This window comes from Lathyrus oleraceus, chromosome 6 (genome assembly GCF_024323335.1).
Source record: "Lathyrus oleraceus cultivar Zhongwan6 chromosome 6, CAAS_Psat_ZW6_1.0, whole genome shotgun sequence".
Taxonomy (NCBI): Eukaryota; Viridiplantae; Streptophyta; class Magnoliopsida; order Fabales; family Fabaceae; genus Lathyrus; species Lathyrus oleraceus.
Genome location: NC_066584.1, coordinates 301,120,864 through 301,139,073, shown reverse-complemented (window position 1 = coordinate 301,139,073; position 18,210 = coordinate 301,120,864).

Below are 18,210 nucleotides of genomic sequence, written 5' to 3'. Positions count from 1 at the left end.
CAAGAATATTTATATGATACGTGGACCAAGTAACAAACATAACAGAAATATTTTTGCAAAGTTACACAGCAGAAAATTAAGTAAAACAGAGTTTATTTCAGGGTTGAGTCGACTCAAATAGGAAATGATTCGACGTAAAAAGTGGATGAGTCGACTCATTCAAGTTTCCCAAGATTGAGTCGACCTGTGACTCAACCTGTTCAGACCCGAGAGTTTTGCTCCGAGTCATGAGTCGACTCACATTACTTAAACTCCCAAAAATGAGTTTTGAGATGTATTTTGACCAATTTAAATCGATATCCTATGACCCTAGGATATTTACTATAATTAAGTGCATGATTCACATCTATGATATGCTCCTATATGCTCGGACACATTGAACCTATATTTTGAACATGTTTGAGGATGGATGCATTCTATACTATGATGATATTGTCCAAAGACACGTTGTGGGAGATTTGGAAGGTTTGTCATCATTAAAATAAGGATTGGGTATATTTTCCCTCACAGTCATCACCTCCAAAATCGGCTATCCGACCAATCCACGTTGTGAGATTTAAGGCTCACCAACAACTGACCATTTGTCCAACAACATGAATGCATGCAAGATATTATAGATGCAACAACAAAATCATTCACAATGACCCACCACCATAGTCAATGTACACCGCCAATACTGGCCACCATGCATTAAACACATATTATACAGTTCAATAACATATACATACAACGTAACAAGCAACAACAATGCATTTGAGGTTATGTCACATAACCACATAAACATTACAATTCATTTTAACACCATCTCATAGAAAATATTCATTTTCAGGTATTAGAACCAATTTTAAATGAAAGTACACGCTCACAATTTTTCGACGCTTCGAACGACACTCGAATCGGACACTCGGAACAAAAGTTAAGAATTTTTAGAGTTTTCAAGAAAATGCTCACAATGTAACCGGTTACCCAAAAACCAGTAACCGATTACACTACACCCTGTAGCACAACCTACTCTGCCACACACACACACGATAACCGATTACCCAAAAACCGATAACCAGTTACACCCCATTTGTCCAACCTCTGTATACCTTATGTTTTATAGTGTAACCGGTTACTCAAAAACTGGTAACTGGTTACACCCCCCCAATTTTCTCCCAGAAACGTGTTTTTTAAGCAGTGTAACCGATTACTCCAATTCTGATAACCGATTACACTATCGCATAAGCACTTTTCTGTAACTTTTTCAAAACGAAATCACTTAAATTTCATCCCAAAATCTTATTTTTCTCATAAATCATTTATACCATATTTTAACACGAAAGACCCCTTTTCAACGTTTAAAACCCCAACTTATTTACACCGAAAACATTTATAACTCAGTTCCGACTCTAACTCGAAACAACATCAATTACACAACATTGATATCATACAAATCAATCAATTTTATGATTCCAACAACAACGATAGCAATAATTCATCATTCCAACATCAGTCACAACATCATCATACCACACACAATTCAGCAATTACCAAATATTCACATTGATCATGATTATAAAGAAGAAAAACACAAAACCTATATGGCATAATATACCTGTAGCGGGGTATTCGTTACCATTAGAGATATTGACTAAATCCAAGGTAAACCATACAAGTCGAGTCGCCACCGCACTTCTAGTTATCCAAAGGAATGGTTAGAAAGCGAACAAAAACCTAATAGTTTTATCGAATAAAAAACTAGTAAAAGAGAGTCAGAAATTCGGGTAAGGGGGTTGGTTATGTAATGGGAAGGTGTTAGGCACCCAAAACATCCTAGGTACTCCTATGGAGCCCTTTTCACACTTGTTGTAAGGTTGTTGTTTTGTGAAAAAATTTGTTTGTGCAAACATGATTGAAGAGATGAGAAGAGAATATACAAGTTATTTACATTTTTGTGTTTGGATGGATAAACCCATTGCCTACGTACCATCTTAAAAAAGATTAGGATCAAAACCTCGTAGTTCGGGGTAAAAATCTCAAAAATGAGTTGGGGAATCGATTGGTCCAAAAGCCTTAAGGTCTTTTGTTATCTAAGGGAGAAAACTCAACCAAACCACAAATCCACCATGTGAGGATAGCTTCAACATGCTAGTGAGGGGTTAACCCTATAATAAGCATGGAAGACTCATTGTCCATCACTAAGGATATAAGTGAGTATTACATCTACCACAAGGATAACTCAAACCTAATAGCTAAAGGTTATGAAAAAAGTTTTGATTAAGAGGGTGGCCATTGAAACCACAAAAGACATTTGAATGGGTTATATTTACCAATGAAAAGTATGTACAAAATTGGTCAAAGTTGACTTAGAAGATTCAATTCCAAATAAGTGTTATAAAATGAAAGTTTGAAAATCAAAAGCATAAGGCTTAGGTTTCTAATGTTTGAAAACAAATGTTAGATGTTTGCACAAAGGTTTTGGCTTGGGTTAGAGTGGAGAGAAGAAGAAGAAAGGCTAAAGTCCTAAGCATACAAAGAGGTGAGGGATAAAGAATAAGACCACAATGGAGTTCCTCTCTTGAGATCATATGGATGATCCAAGTAGCTCCCATCCTTTGGAATAAGCAATCACATAAACATGAACTCAAGCAATCAACAATCAAATGAACTCTTGGAAGGCTCTTCAAGGCATCTTGTAACTCTTTCTCTTAGAAGCTCATGGAAATGGTTCCTCAAATTTGAATCAAGGTGGAAGCCCTAGCACAAGAACACACACATCAAAGAGTTTTATGAAGCAAATCAAGAATGGACAAGAGTGAGTTTAGAGGTTTGGTCCTTCATGATCATCTTCAACATTAAGGTCCTTTTTACTCCATTTTTGCATAGGGAAAGTCCTAGAATCTAAGTCCATTTGTCCAATTCTTTGCATTTGGTTCACAACAAACAGACAAACACAAGCACAAAAGATATATACACAATTATATGCTCAAGTGAGCAAAAGGCAAATGGCATTAGCATAAACATGTGCTCAAATGAGCAAAGGGAAAAGCAAATGGATAATATGTGCAAGAATAGTAAATTGCATAAAAGTAAAGTGCAAAAAGTAAATGTTAATGGTTAATAGTTAGTGTGCCATAAGGAAAATTTAGCGCTATGTTAAGCAATCGTAATTGGACTTATGTAGAAGTCACAACTATCTGAGGCCGGTCAATAATAATGTAGGCAACAACACAAGTTAGAAGTCTTGATTAGTGAACCAAGTTCCAACAACTTGCCATTCCAAAAGAAAAATAGAATTGATCTTGTATTGGTTTAAGCCTTTTGCATGATTTAGGAAACAACCTATCCTTAATGCAAAGCCATTCACTTGATCAATTGATCAAGATGAATTAGATTTGAATCAAGGAAGGTTAAGTCTCCCTAATCAATGCTAACTTATCAACCTTCAACTCATTGATCAAAAAAAGAAGAAGAAGAAGAAAGAGATGAATAATGGAAGATGAAATGGAAAGATTAAAGTGCCTCAAATGAAAAGAAATGTACCAATCTAAAATGTTGACCAAGGACATTGAGAGTCAAAGCCAAACAATGAGAAACCAGAAGTGGGATGAAGATTGGAGGTCAAACAAATAATCAAAATATTTTTGGCATTTTTAATATTTAAATAAACTTGAATTAAAAGATAAAAGAAAGGTCAAACTTCAAAATCACTTCAAATCAACCTTGAAAGGTCCAAGTGATTTATCCCAAGTTCAACAAGGTCAAACAAAGTTTGACAAAAAATTTCAGCATTTTTAAAAGTTAGAAACTATTTTTAATCAATTAAAAATGAATAAAAATAACCTAATTGAACTAAAATCTTAAATAAATCTCAAATCAATTAAAAAATTGATGAGAATATTTTTCATAGATCCATCATCATTCAAATAGGTTAGGAAAATATTTTTGTATTTTTTGAATATCAAAAACTATTTAAAATGAATTAAAAATAACCAGAAAAGAGGAAATTCATAAAAAATATCAAATGACAAAATAAAAAATATTAAAAATCAAAATTAGAAACTAGAATTTATTTGGAGAAGAATGCAATTGGTCCCATATTTTTTGGAATTAAAATGAAGAAGATATGAATTTTTGAAAATAATGGAAATAAAAGAAAATAAAAACAGAAAATAGGAAATAAGAAAAATCAGGGAGCGTTGGATGTGGTTTCATTAATTGACGTGGCGCATCTAATGGTCCAGAGGCGCGCGCTCACCATGAGTCCAAGTCAACAGCACCACACACAACATTAAAACAAGTCATAACAATGGAAGGCCATGATTCAGTCTGGAAATCATCATCAACGGCCTAGATTCAAACTGGAAAGGTGGACGGTGGTGTACACCACCGTCTTCTCCGGCGAGCTCCGGCAAAGTCCAGAAATTGCAGGTTTCAAAAGCTTAACCAAAATACACGATCCATACATCATTGGAAAGCTGGGATGATGTACATCATCCCTGTACCACTCAATTCCACTCTAGATCTCTATATTGAGAGAAATCAGAGATGGAAATTCTGTGGTGTTCATGTGAACTTCATGGATTTCAACAATTAAGCACTCAAAACAATTGCCTCTATGAAGAGGACTTCAGCCAACACAATATCCAAGCAAATAGATCAATAATTGGTGAGCTTCAAAGAAAAAACCAGTTGAAGAACATCCTTGGATTCTGGAGATTTGAGCTTGCTTCCTTGCTTCCTTTGGCCAAACAGAAGATCAATGGAGTATGAGAGAGAGGTCTAGGAACTTTAGATCTAAAGATTCAACCAGATTTTGTTGAATTTCAGATCTGAGAAATTGAAGAAAATTGGAATAGTTCCTTTAGGTGTGGCTCGGTTTTGATTTCTGCAGCACTTCAGGTTGATTCATGGATGAAGTTTGAATGGAGTGAGGCTCTTATTTATAGATGGAGAGGCAAGGCAAGTGTGATCAAAGTCGTGTGCATGGAAATGGATATTCATTGCATGGGCTTGCATGATCATTCAAAAGGCCCAAATTCAATGTCAAATGCAATCTGAAGCATAATTGAGCTGAAATGGTCGTGGATTTGGCAATGCACAAGCTTGTATAATGAGTTTCAACATGTTATGCATAATTATGCCTAAAACTTCTCCTCTTCGAAAATGCCATTTGCCAAATCCAAACATGAGCATGTGAGTAATGGTTGGAAAGGTCTTTATGTAAGGAACAAACGTTATGTTGGGCAAAAATCCAATTGAAGTGTGGAAATTAATGAATTTTGAGTTTAAAGTGTAAGGTGCAAAACATGAAAAGGCAAAGTTTTCAAATTTGGCCAATGTTCAAGCCCCTATATTTTGATGATGCAAGCCCCAAATGTAAAAACCTCCAACATAAAAGTTGTAGATATTTTCAAAACAATCAAAATGGACTTAAAATTGGCATCATTTGGATTTTTTATGAAAGAGTTATGGGCACTTAAAAATTGGACTTTTTTGCCTTTCAATGCATTTGGTCCAAAGTGACCTATAATGTTTTGCATTATCACATGTATTTCCTTTGCGATTTTGAAATTTTGTTCAACATAACATTTGAAGTAGATATCTTAATATTTCCAATGTATTTGATCTCACCTCAAAATCATAAAAAATGAATGAGTTATGTTCTTGTGAAGTTGACCTAAAATTAGGGTTTCAGTCAAAATGACCTATAATGTCTTGGGATTGGAGATGACCTTCCAAGCTTCAAATAAATTTTTGATGAACATGAACGTTGTTAATATTATCCTTAAGAACATTGTTTCTTTTGGGATCATCTCCATTTGACCAACACATAAAAAGTTAGGTCTCAGTGCATTTCAAAATAGTCAGATGAATTGACTGATCAACTTCTCAAGTCCATAACTCATATCTTGATGAATTGATGATTAAGGACACTCAAATAAGTTCAAATATGCATAAAATTATGAATTAAAGAACTTCCCTTGATTGCATTTGATCATGGGCTGAGGTTGCTTCAAGAGCAAGGCATTGTGGATGATCAGATGAACTAGGGTTTCCTTGGGGAACAAACCTCAAACCCTTTGATTTGCTTTGATCAAAATGACGAATTGAGATGCTAGGGAGGCATATTTGATGGATGAAAGCTTTGGGAACCATCACCATGCTTGCTATCATCTTCTTTTGGCCATATCTCTACACAAAGGATCTCCTTGAAGCTCTTGACCTTGTGATTGCTCAAGCTACAAACAAGAAATGTTAGTGACATATTTTTGTGCTTTTGGTTAATAAAAACAAATGAGAAAAGCAATGATATTAAATTCAAGCATGCTTGGTGGTCTTAAACCTCTCACAAGAAGAGATCCCACCCAAAGGTAAGGAGCCAAGATGCTTATGATCCTTGAGGCTTTGCAAATGCAATATTATGATGCCATGAGGGATCTTAGGGTCAAAATTAGGGTCTTACAATACCCACCATCATCATGTTAACCTTTAGATAATCATAATCTCACTCTTATCTTAGAGTTCCTAGCAATTGATTCTTCGACCTTCAATAATGGTGAATTCTCCTCTTGAACCCTAACTTATTATTATTCCTTTCTCAGTTTCTTCTCTTTTCTCCCAAATGCTACATTCTCTGTGTTTCTATCTCTCTATCCCCCTTTTCTATTTTTTTTAATTATAATTCTTATTACTTTATTAACTTATTACTTTTATCACTAATTTTAATAATAATAATAATTATTATTATTATTATAATAGTAATAACTCACTCAATTAACTAATTAAATTAATATTCAACTAATATTAATTAATTAACTAAATAATTACTAATATAATTAATTAGTTTTACTCACCACGCCACAATTTCTACACTTTTGCTCACTCACATCCAATACCTTAATTTCTATAATTCTAAGGCAACTACCTCACACCAAGGGTAATAGAACACATCAAAACACCAATCAACACAAAACAACCACAACTATCACATAATTAAATTACGAAAAATAATTTAAATAAAATCAGGGCGTTACAGGCTCAATCTCCCAAACCCTAATTTCCTACCAACAAAATCTTAGGTAAAAGCGCCTCGCTACGGATGGTCGTAGCACGTGCTACGGACCATAGCAGGCATGCAGAGGGAGAATTTGAATTTTTGAATCTTTTCAATTATAAATCTTTTCTTGGGACCCCATACACAACCAATTACACTAATCATCACCCATAAATTCTCTTTAAATGCACCAAATCATACTCTTGTCACATCATTACCATCACTCTTTCTCTTTTCAAATCTCTCATCTTCTTAAAATTATTTAAACCTTTCTTCAAACCTTCACAAAAACCTCATCATCCTTTACCGCAAAGCTTCCAACTTTATCCTCATACTACCCCATAACCACAAAACCACCTTCACAAAAACTTCCTCACCCACCATATTAAGCCTACTTCCAGGCATAAATTCTCAAAATTCTTCACTTTAAGTTTTCTCAAAAATGTTCTTTCATCAATGGCGCCAAAGAGAGCCGACAAGGGAAAGAGAGTGATGCATTCCTCAAGACCTTACAAGAGGGGAAACTCACGTTCATCAAATCCTCACAACGTCGTCTTTAAATACGAATCACAAGTCAAGCGGTACTCAACTCTCATCAAGCGGAGGATCACTTAATCGAAAGTATGTTTATGAAAACACCCTTCTAATCCCGGCTTAAAAGCATAAATAGATAGGATTTTCCATTCGATCGATTTACTAGACTTCATACAAAAGAAAGCGCCTACCTTTGAGAGCGTTACTCTTGAGTTTCTTAGAACCTTAGATTTTAAGTTGTAAAAGAAGTATATCAATGGAATGAGGTACTACTACGATATTCTCAAATTCCAATTGTTTAACCAAAACCAAGAGCTATGTGTAGAGGAATTGGGGCATATCCTCTAATTTCCTATACATGGGTTGGGATGTCCCGAAGGATTTTGATGCCACAAGTTTTTTGGTGTTCTATTTCAGTGATCCCTACTATACCATCGTAGGGATCAAGGTCTCCCTTATTTAAAGTTCATGCTTATGGTATGCAAAAAATGTGCTTGCCTACACCTTATTCAAACGAGGTGATAGTATTGGAGTGGATACCCAAAGGGATCTATTTTTCTTGCATTGTATGGCCAATAGTGGAATTTTTAATTTCGCTGCCTTTGAGGAAAACTATTTGGGCATGGTTTCTCTAGCGGCTATCGAAGACATTTGGTAGGGGGTATGATTACCCAAATTGTCGAGTTCCTTGGTTTTGAATTCAATTTGACCGAGGACCATGTTGGTGAAGGAAATTGTAAGACTGATATGGAAGACCTTATTCATCAAGGGATGATTTATGTGGACGAAAACACCTATACGATGATGGTCTGAAACAAGTCCATTATTGACTTTTCTAATCCAAGAAAGGTAAAAATTTAAGTTCCGAATAATTAGATTTATCAAGCGAGTTTCCCCTCTCCGTATAGCACAACATATGATTAGGCCGAACCCGATAATTTTAACCATCTTGATGCATTAAGACCACATTTTCATAGTTTTTCCTAAAACTAAGACCGTGAATTTTTTTTTATGACAAGCTTTGGTTGTGGGGAAGATGAAAAAGTATATAGAATTTGAGAAAAGAAATGCTAGGACTAGGGACATTGGTAAAATTCGAAAAATTAGGTATTACCCAAACACCTTAGGTCCCCAAGAGTACGAATGTGAGTCTAACATGTAGATTTGTGCCATAGTACTCGGCTCTGAGAAGTATTTCTCTATTATTTTATATTAATGGTCCGATATAATTTAGACTTGCATGTATGTATAATTGGCCGAGAAACAAATAACATAGGCACCAAAATGATGAAAAGACAATAAAGACAACTAGACCTTCTAAGTTGGGTAACCTTTACCCGATTATTTAGCCTATTGGCTGTTGATTCTCAAATTTCATCCCAAAGTGGACCAATAAATGCCAAAGTGTGTAAATTCATCAAAAAAATAAAATAATAATAATAAGGTACCTAGACAAAAAAAATCTCGACCGATCTTGTGCATGTCGTGATATAAATAATTCCAAATGCCTTAATATAATTGTCCGAATGAAAGGGGGGAAAATCGAAAAAGATAATTAAGCCCAAAGAATATTTAGATAGGTGTCTCAAAGGGAGACTTATGTCTGTGGCTTTACCACGGTTAATATTCTTGCAAATACCTTTGTTGACGGATGACTACCAAGAGAACTAGGCCTAGTCGATCGGAACAAAGACTCATGTATGAGTACCTTCGACCCTATTTTTGTATGCTTTATCATGATGTGACCGCTTGATCCAAAAACTCATGAAAATTCAAGCTTTATTGCTTGAGGATAAGCAACGATCTAAGTTTGGGGGAGTTTGATAAGTGGTTTTCGCATCGTTCTTTATATTTGTTTTCATTTAGTATTTTGCCGCATTTTTCGTTTGATTTTCTTTCATTTGTCATATTTTATGCGTTAGTTTGTGTTTTCTTGTGAATTCTAGGGTCTAATAAGCATCCAAGACAAAGAGGGATCAAAGACAAGCAAAACGGTAATTTGGCAATTTCTCCCATACAAAAACAAGTGGATGCTACGACCACCCGTAGAAGTTGCTACGGACCGTAGTAGCATGATGCCCAAGCCCTTTTTTATCCTTTCTAGTAAAAGATCCAGGGTCCTACTAAGGCCACCCGTAGCAGCTACTACGGGTCATAGCAGAGAGGCGAGAGAAAAGTCCATATTTGTTTTTTATTCCTTAATTTAGAATGTTCAATGTTAATTGTGGCTCTTAGGCATGATTGGATCTGTCTCAAATCTGAATATTTTACATTGAACCAAAGATATTTTGTAATTTTATTATTTTTCTATAAAACTCATAGCCTGTTATGAGTTTAGGGTTGCCAACTTTTGTCAATTTTCATTCCTAGTTACTTTTACTTTTCTTTGTAACTCAAGTCTCCAAGGGAGAAATTTATGGAATAAGGTTATTCATATTTTAGGTTTTATAATTCATTCTCTTTACATTATATATCTCTTGTATTTGATTTTTATGAGTTTGATGATGAATACCTTTGTGATTGTGTTTTCTCTCACCATGAGTGAGTAGTTTCCTAGGGACTAGGGATTATGGGGATTGTTTCATGATATATCATATGACTTGTTACTATCGATTGCAAGAATTTTAATTAACTTATTTTATAATATAAGCTCATGCATTCCAACTTCTTTACGAAAGTAAGTGGTTCTCAAGTATCGGCCGTAGTCTGAAAGGATATGTATCGATACCAGAGCGCGGATGTTTAAACAACCTAATATAGACGATGCAAAACTTGACGGGTGAATTTGAGAAATCATATAGCTATGCAAAAGTAATGACTGATCAAATAGTAATTTGAACGATGTGAAAGCCGAAAGATTATTCGTTGATGATATGGGCAATGCGCTAGCGAAAGCAGGTAATGCCCAATTTTATCTATTTCTATAACTTATGCAAATTTTTCATAATAAGTGTAACAAGGATCGTATGATTGTGTTAGAAACATGAACTGTAACCCCGAGCATGTTTGTCCCAATTTGAGATTTAAGTGATTTTTCGTTAAGATCTTTCTATTTAATTGCTTTTTCTATTAAGTTGTTTACTAAAATATCTCTTTTTGATTTCTCTAGATATACATCAATAGGATAAGAAATCAGTATTTAAACCATTGTTCTATGTGGTTCGATATCTATTTATTTACTCCATGATAGTTATGCACTTGCAGCTGCATTAGCTATATCCTTCACCGGAAGCAAACAAAATCTAACTTCATCCAGTAGAGGATAATCCACAGGAGGCTCCAGAATATACTGAGTAAAATAAATTATAACCTCTTGATTGATCTCATCAATACCTTTTAACCAATCCTCACCAACTTAAAGATCCAAGATTGCATTCATCATACTCTTATTTTGACACAGGCATGGAAAAAACCATTGTTAGCATCAACTCTCATAAGTTACTTAGTCCTAGACCTTTTAACTAATATGGATTTATTTATCCTAAGTAAGTTCCAAAGATCTGAGATAGCCCTAGATTTCTCAAAAATATCATCCTGCTGAAGAACTCCATGGTTCGCCTAAACATACAAGGATCTAATCTTATCTCTAAGAATATCATTCTACTAAAGAACTCCATGGTTCCACACATTTAGAACTCCTTTGAAAGCTTTAAGTTTTACTTTAAGAACAAAATCTTCCACCATGAGGCAACAGAACTAGCCTTGCTAGCCTAAACCACCTTCATATAATTACTATGATCTAGCAAAAAATTATTAAACCTAACTGGTTTGGGCCTTAAAGGTGATTGGAATTACGAAGAAAAATAGAATAATGATCATAGACATCTCGAGGAAATTCCTAATGAGATACCACCCCTTAACCCTCAAAACTCATATTCTTATCCATCCTAATGGTCGTCGTCATGCGGTTAAAACCAAGTAAGCATTCTTCATAATATGTGAGGTCTGTAAGTTCCATCTAAAACATAAAACTACTAAACCCAAGAACATGGTTGACCCTCTCAACCGACAAAGACCATATCCCTTTGCCCTATTAAAACTAGAACATAGAAAATTGAAATCACCTAATACACACCATATCTCACCTTAAAAACAACCTTTACACTTCAGAAGATGAGACCACATGATTATCTTCTAAAACAAACAACATTTGGAGTAGATATTAACCATAAAGAAAAGGGTATTCCTGCCCCCCATTCAAGACACACGCCTAAAAAACCAACTGAGTAACACCAAATCGACAAAAGGTCGCCACTATTACCAATAGTATTGGTGAAACTCTAATAAAATAAGAGCTCCCTGTCGCAACGCGAAAAACAACCGGCGGAAAAAAATAAGTTTACAGAGCCGCCACCGACGCTATTCATCCTATGACGGAAAGGAAGCGCATGACTAACCTAAGAAAGGGAAAAGGAACGGTCTTACGACCAGAGATTGCAAGGTAGGGGAGTCGGTTACGCAAGGGGAAGGTATTAGCACCCCTCACGTCCGTCGTACTCGATGGGATCCACGCTCAAAAGAATAGAAAAAGGTTGCTGATAAAAAACTGCTCAAAGAAATTTGCACCAAACTGGAATAAACAGGCGAAAGGAGATGGAGGAAGCGGACTCGGCAGGATGTCGCATCCTGGGCCTACGTAGTTTGTCAGAAACAAACATCAGAGTCAACGTAGTTCGGGGAAATGGGAAACATGCTCGCTAGGACATCGCATCCTATGCCTACGTATCTCATCTGGAATGAGAATCAGAGCTGTCGTAGTTCGGCTAACGCACGCCGAAACAAAACACAACACAAAGACGCTGAGACGTCAAAAGAAAAACTCCACAAGGAAATAGAATGGCAATAGCTGGACTTATATATAACTCCTCAAAACAACCAAGGAAACAGAATGCCAATACATGGACTTACATCCGACTCCAAACAAAAGCAAACAAGGAAACAGAATGCCAATACATGGGCTTACATCCGACTCCGAACAAATAGCACACGCTAACCAGCGAACACCAAAGAAAGAGGTTATCGGATTGACAAACTAATAGGAGTCTGGAACTCGAGCCTAATAGTTGTCACACAAACACAAAGAGACGCTGAAACGTCAAAAGAAACAAAGAGGTTGAAAAAGAAAAAAGGGCGCTGACACGCCAAAAGAAACAAAAAGCTTGCCCGAAGAGATCTCGCTCGATCTCCTGCCTACGTATCTCATCTGGTATGAGAATCAGGGCGACGTAGTTCCCCTTAACAGGGGAGAAACTCTCTCCTAACCAGAGACCAAGGGAAACAACGAACTAAAAGGGAGACTGACTCGGGCCTAATAGTCGTCATGCAAACAATAACCCTAGGTTGAGGTCTCTAACAATAGTTTGACTCACACAGGAAGTGAGTCAACTCAAGTCTATCTCTACATACGTTCAACTTCCTCGAAAGTTGATCGTACGACTCCTACAGAAAATGAGAGGAGAAGTGGAAAGCAGATAACCACATCAAAAGCAATCATCACACTTTATATACAAACAAGAGGCTCAGACAAATGGTTGGGCTTTAGTCAAGAAGGGTCATATCAACCTCGACAAACAAGCCAAAACTGTAGGGGTGTTCTGAAGCTCTTAACCACTAACATTGAGAGTTAGGGTGAAGCTGATGAAAGGTAATGAGGATGAGACCTCATGCTCTTAACCCTGGCCAGGGTGAGCTCCAATCCAAGAAAGCGTGGGGGTCCAGAAAGAGGGACCTTATTCCACTTGACTGACTCTATACTGAGATCTTGGGTTATGTTCAAGAGCATCAGCACGTAGTGCGAGCATAATGAACGACTCACAGAATAACAGGGGATTGATTGCTAATCCCTTCTATCTGTCAATTGCCTCTTCACTTAGGAGGACTTAACAAGTAACAACACAAATGTAAACAATCACAGACATTGCCTCTTAAGGAGGACTTCAGCCAAATGCCTGCCAAAAAAGCGACAGGGCTTCCAGACTACATGGAGTGAGAAGGCTAAACTACCTCAATGGTGTATCAACCACACTCCAAAGCAAAGCTCAAGCAAGAGCTAAAAGCGACTAATGTACCTGTACAAAAGCCAAACAGTCAATATCTCAGACAGAAAAAACCAACAGACAACAACAGTGGAACTTTCCAATATCTACACAATGCAAGTCACAAATGCAAGCACTCAAATGAGTTCATCACATCAATGGACCTAAAACACAACAAGAGTTAGTGATCAAAGCAAATGGCATCTCATGTAATGAGATCACATCAACCATTAGTGTTAAATGCCCACGCCTGAAACACAAAACACAATTGGTAAGTACAAACCACTAGTGCAAAGACTGGGGTCAAAGGCAAGTCAAATAGTCAAAACAGAAGTCAATATTTCACATGAAGCACATTCAATCAAACAAGAAAGAGTCCTCAAAAGGACCAAAGCCAATTCAAAAGGCAAAGCCATCAATTAATCAAGATAAGGCAAAGGCAAGCAATGTGATCAAAATTGGACATCAAGAATAGAAAATCCACATTAAAACAGAAATGTATCCAATGATCATGAAATTTTTTATGTGCACTTAACATGTTATGGACAAACATCATACCAAAAATTAAGTCCAGAAGACAACAAATGGTGTGTGAATGAAAATGCACAAGTACAAGGCACAAAATGTTACACCAAATGTCACAACATATGTCCATGTGTCCAAAACAGTGGTATTAAATGATAAAAATTCCAAACAAAATCCAAAAAATCATATCACATGTTATGATCAGGCATGTCAAGTTTCAAGGCAATTGGATTAAACATGAGCATTCCACAAAACAATTAGCACAACATAGCAAATTGGCATTATGTTCAAACAATCAAGCACAATTGAAAATCCAACAACACAAAAATCAGGAAATTAACATCACAAAATAATAGACATCAAAACAAGAATGTGAAAAAAAGTTTGGATCAATTTGGACATGTTTACCATTTTTTATGATTTTTGGAAGTTGAATGAAATAAAATGAAATAAAATGAAAATCATGGAAAATGTTATTTGAAATGAAAAATGGAAAGTGCATCAGGAAGGATTCGAACACAGGCAAGGCAAGGTCATAAGCGTTCCATGGAAAACAATTAAAAATCAGAAAAATGCAAGCGCTAGAATCGAACACAGGTCTGGGAGGTCCATGCAGCGTTCAGTTAAAATTTTAACAAATGCATAGCGTAAGGTTCGAACAGAGGTGTATGAGGTTACAAGTGCGTTCAACAGGAATTAAAAAAAATAAAGGCCAAGCGAAGGAATTGAACTGAGGTTTGGAAAGTCACAGGCGTGCACAGTTGAAACCCTATGCGCTGAACCAGACGGCCAGAATAGTGATTCCGGTCGTCTTCTCCGGTTGCATCTCCGGCGACCTCATAATTTTTTTCCAGAATCCAACATATCATACACCGTTGGAAAGTTCTTGTAACGAGGAACAATAATATCACATTATCTAATCCTAATTCTCCATGGATCGTTCAAATCGAAGGCGAGAAGTTCCTAGATCTAAACTTTAAATCATCATATCTCACTCATTTCTCATCCATTTCAAGATCTACTTATATCAGAATCATCAGCATCAAAGGATCTATCTAATCATGTTCATGAAACAACAAATGGTGAAGATCGAATTTCACTTACTTGGAACTTGCAGTGTTCAAATTCACGTGTTCAAGCCTCCAAAACGTCCAGATCTTCTCCTCTACTTGTATCTTGAAGCTTTGTGTATGAAGAAGCACTTGAAATCCACTAGATCTTATTCAATTTCGATCTTCCATCAATGTATGAATGTTCATGAACCAGCTCAAATCTTGCTCAATTGTCACGAATAATGCTTGGATCTTGCTCAGAATTGCACAAGGATCATGAATATGCCAAGAGATTGAAGGCTTGTGTGGAAAAAAATGAAAATCAAAGAGAGAGAAAATTGGAGGGAAAATGAATTTTCAGATCTATAATTGTTGTTATGAGCAAAAACAGTTATGATTAGGCTTTTATATCACCTGTTAATCACACTGAAATTATAATTAAGCTTTGGTTAATTGGGATTAGTGAAATGAGAGGTGTTTTGCAAAAATGGCAAGTGTGAGGTAGCATGGCCAAAGTGCACGTGAGCAGTGCCATGTTGAGGTGCAAATCCACTTAAAATCATCTAATAAACACAATGGAAGTGATATTTTGCTTGCATCTTGAACCAAATTTGAATTGCTAAATTTCCCTCCAAAATGAACATGAATGAACAAGTGGTCACATGAACTTTTTCCATGCAAGGCAATGGTTGAATTGGAAAATATTGGTCAAGACAAGCATTTTGTAAAAAGAGTGGACCAATTTGGAGTTTTGAATCAAAAGTTATGCCATGTTGAACTTCCATGTACACTTTGTGATCATTTGGCCATAACTTCTCAACCCTTCATCATATGGACATGATATAGTACTTTTTGAAAAGAGGAGAGAAAGATCTTCAACTTTCATGTTCACCAAAAATCCATTTAAAGCTTATTTGATGTTGGAAAATCAAGTTGAATGTGGACCAAAAACTTGCCATTTTTGGAAACTTTCAATTATAGGTCACTTTCCATTTTTGGAAACTTTTGCCCTGACTTCAAAATCTTCAAGATAGATGTTTGAAATGACAAATGTACCTCTTTTGAACATGAATGAGGTGTTGAAACTCATTTCCCCACCTCACAGCCCTCAGTTGACTTTATGTGGTCCTCAGATGACCTTGACATGCCCTGATCAACTTGAGCCTCTACCACTTGAGGAATTTGCTCAGAAATGAAACCTTAGCTCATGTAAGCTTCTCAATATAACCATGTGACCTCCATCTCAATAGAATGCCTCATCTCCTTGAGAAACCCTGGTTGAAAGAATGCAATTGATTAGGGTTGACCAGAGGTCAAAACCCTAATCCAAAGGAACTTGAGAATGAACAATGAAGCCCTTGAGGATGATAGAATCATGATGATGATAATATACCCTTGCAAACAAGATAATGCTCAAGACCTTTGAAGGATCAGGAAACCCTAATTGAAGTGCCAACCCTCAGATGGTTGATGATCAATTCATAGAAACCCTCAGGCTTGAATCATGCAACTTCTCCATCTCTGAAAAGACTTTGGAGGATGACTTTCTTATTTCCATATGATATGAAAAATTCAATGCCTAATGTCCTAAAATATGAAATGCAATGTGTCAAACTAGTTCCATGAAGAGGAGGGCAAATTTTGAGGTGTTACACTCCCCTAAAGATTATGCAGTAAGATGTCGACTTCTCACCGATATTAGTCTCCTGAACTACCATAAAATGAATGGAGTTTCCCAAGAGAAACTCATTGACTTTAAACTTTCTAATAGCGTTTCCCAAGACTTGAACATTGAAGGAACCTAAAAATATAAACATACAAATTTCAGACCCCTTATCTGACCTATGTTGATAATCCATCCTCTCTGTGGAACCGTGTTTTGCATGTGATATGTTTTTAACAAGGACACCAACTTTTGATGATGATAACTATTGTTTATTGATGATAACTAATGACTTCTGACAAGTCAAGTATAAGCGGTTAAGCAGATAAAGATGTAAACCTAAGTATTAGGATTTGATGGACTTGACTATCCGATGATGGAAATCAAACAGAATACAAACTCAAGCCTCATATCAAGTGCACTCAAGCAAGTGTCTACAAGTAAGAAAGCATCCGACAAAGTCTTGAAGTACAAGAAAGTCTTACCTTGATTAGTTTGAGTGAACACTTTGTAAGGCATAAATGTGTTCTTGTAAAAGTGCATGGCTAAATCACACACATATAAAACATCTTTTCAAACTTATCTGAAAAGCTCTGGACAAATATTTGTCTTAGCCAATCGATTGGAACCTTATCCCAATCGACTGGGGAGTTAAAAAATGTGCCATAAACGATTAGGATAACATCTTAATGATGTACAACAACTATATATATTTTCCTTCCTTTTTGGAACTTAATAATCGATTCTTTTAGGGTGTCTAATCGATTGATAATATATGCTAATCGAATACCAAGTCTTAAAATGCATTAAGAATAATTTCCTTTTTGAGTCAACCTCTAGCCTAAAAATAGAGGTCCCTTACCCCATTTCAAATAATCCAGAACCATGTTTTATACTTCTCATTCTCTCTCTAAAATTTTCTTTTACTTTCTCTCAATAATATTTTAGTCGAAGTGCTTTTTCGAGAAATTTCTTTTGTGAGTGAGTATAAGTTGTAATTCTACAAGGGTAGATTTGTAAGTTCACCAAGGAACTTTTACTTATACCTTGGTTGAACATTTTATCATATTAGGGATTGTTTAGGTTAGAAGCTAAACCCGTCAAAACCTTTGGTTTGGGGATTGTGTGATCAAACCCTTGTTTAGATTCGAAGGCTCATCCTGTGATAAAAACTTTCATAGATTCTTGGTTAGGCTATGGTAAAACCAAGGTTTAAGGTTAAAGCTTAGCTCGATATTAAAAGCTTGATAAGGTTCGAGATTATCCCGATATTAAAATCTCCCAGGTTATTGGTTAGCATATCGTAAAGCCAAGGTTTAAGGTTTGTAACCTAAGCTTGGCGTTAAAAGCTCCCAAAGTTTG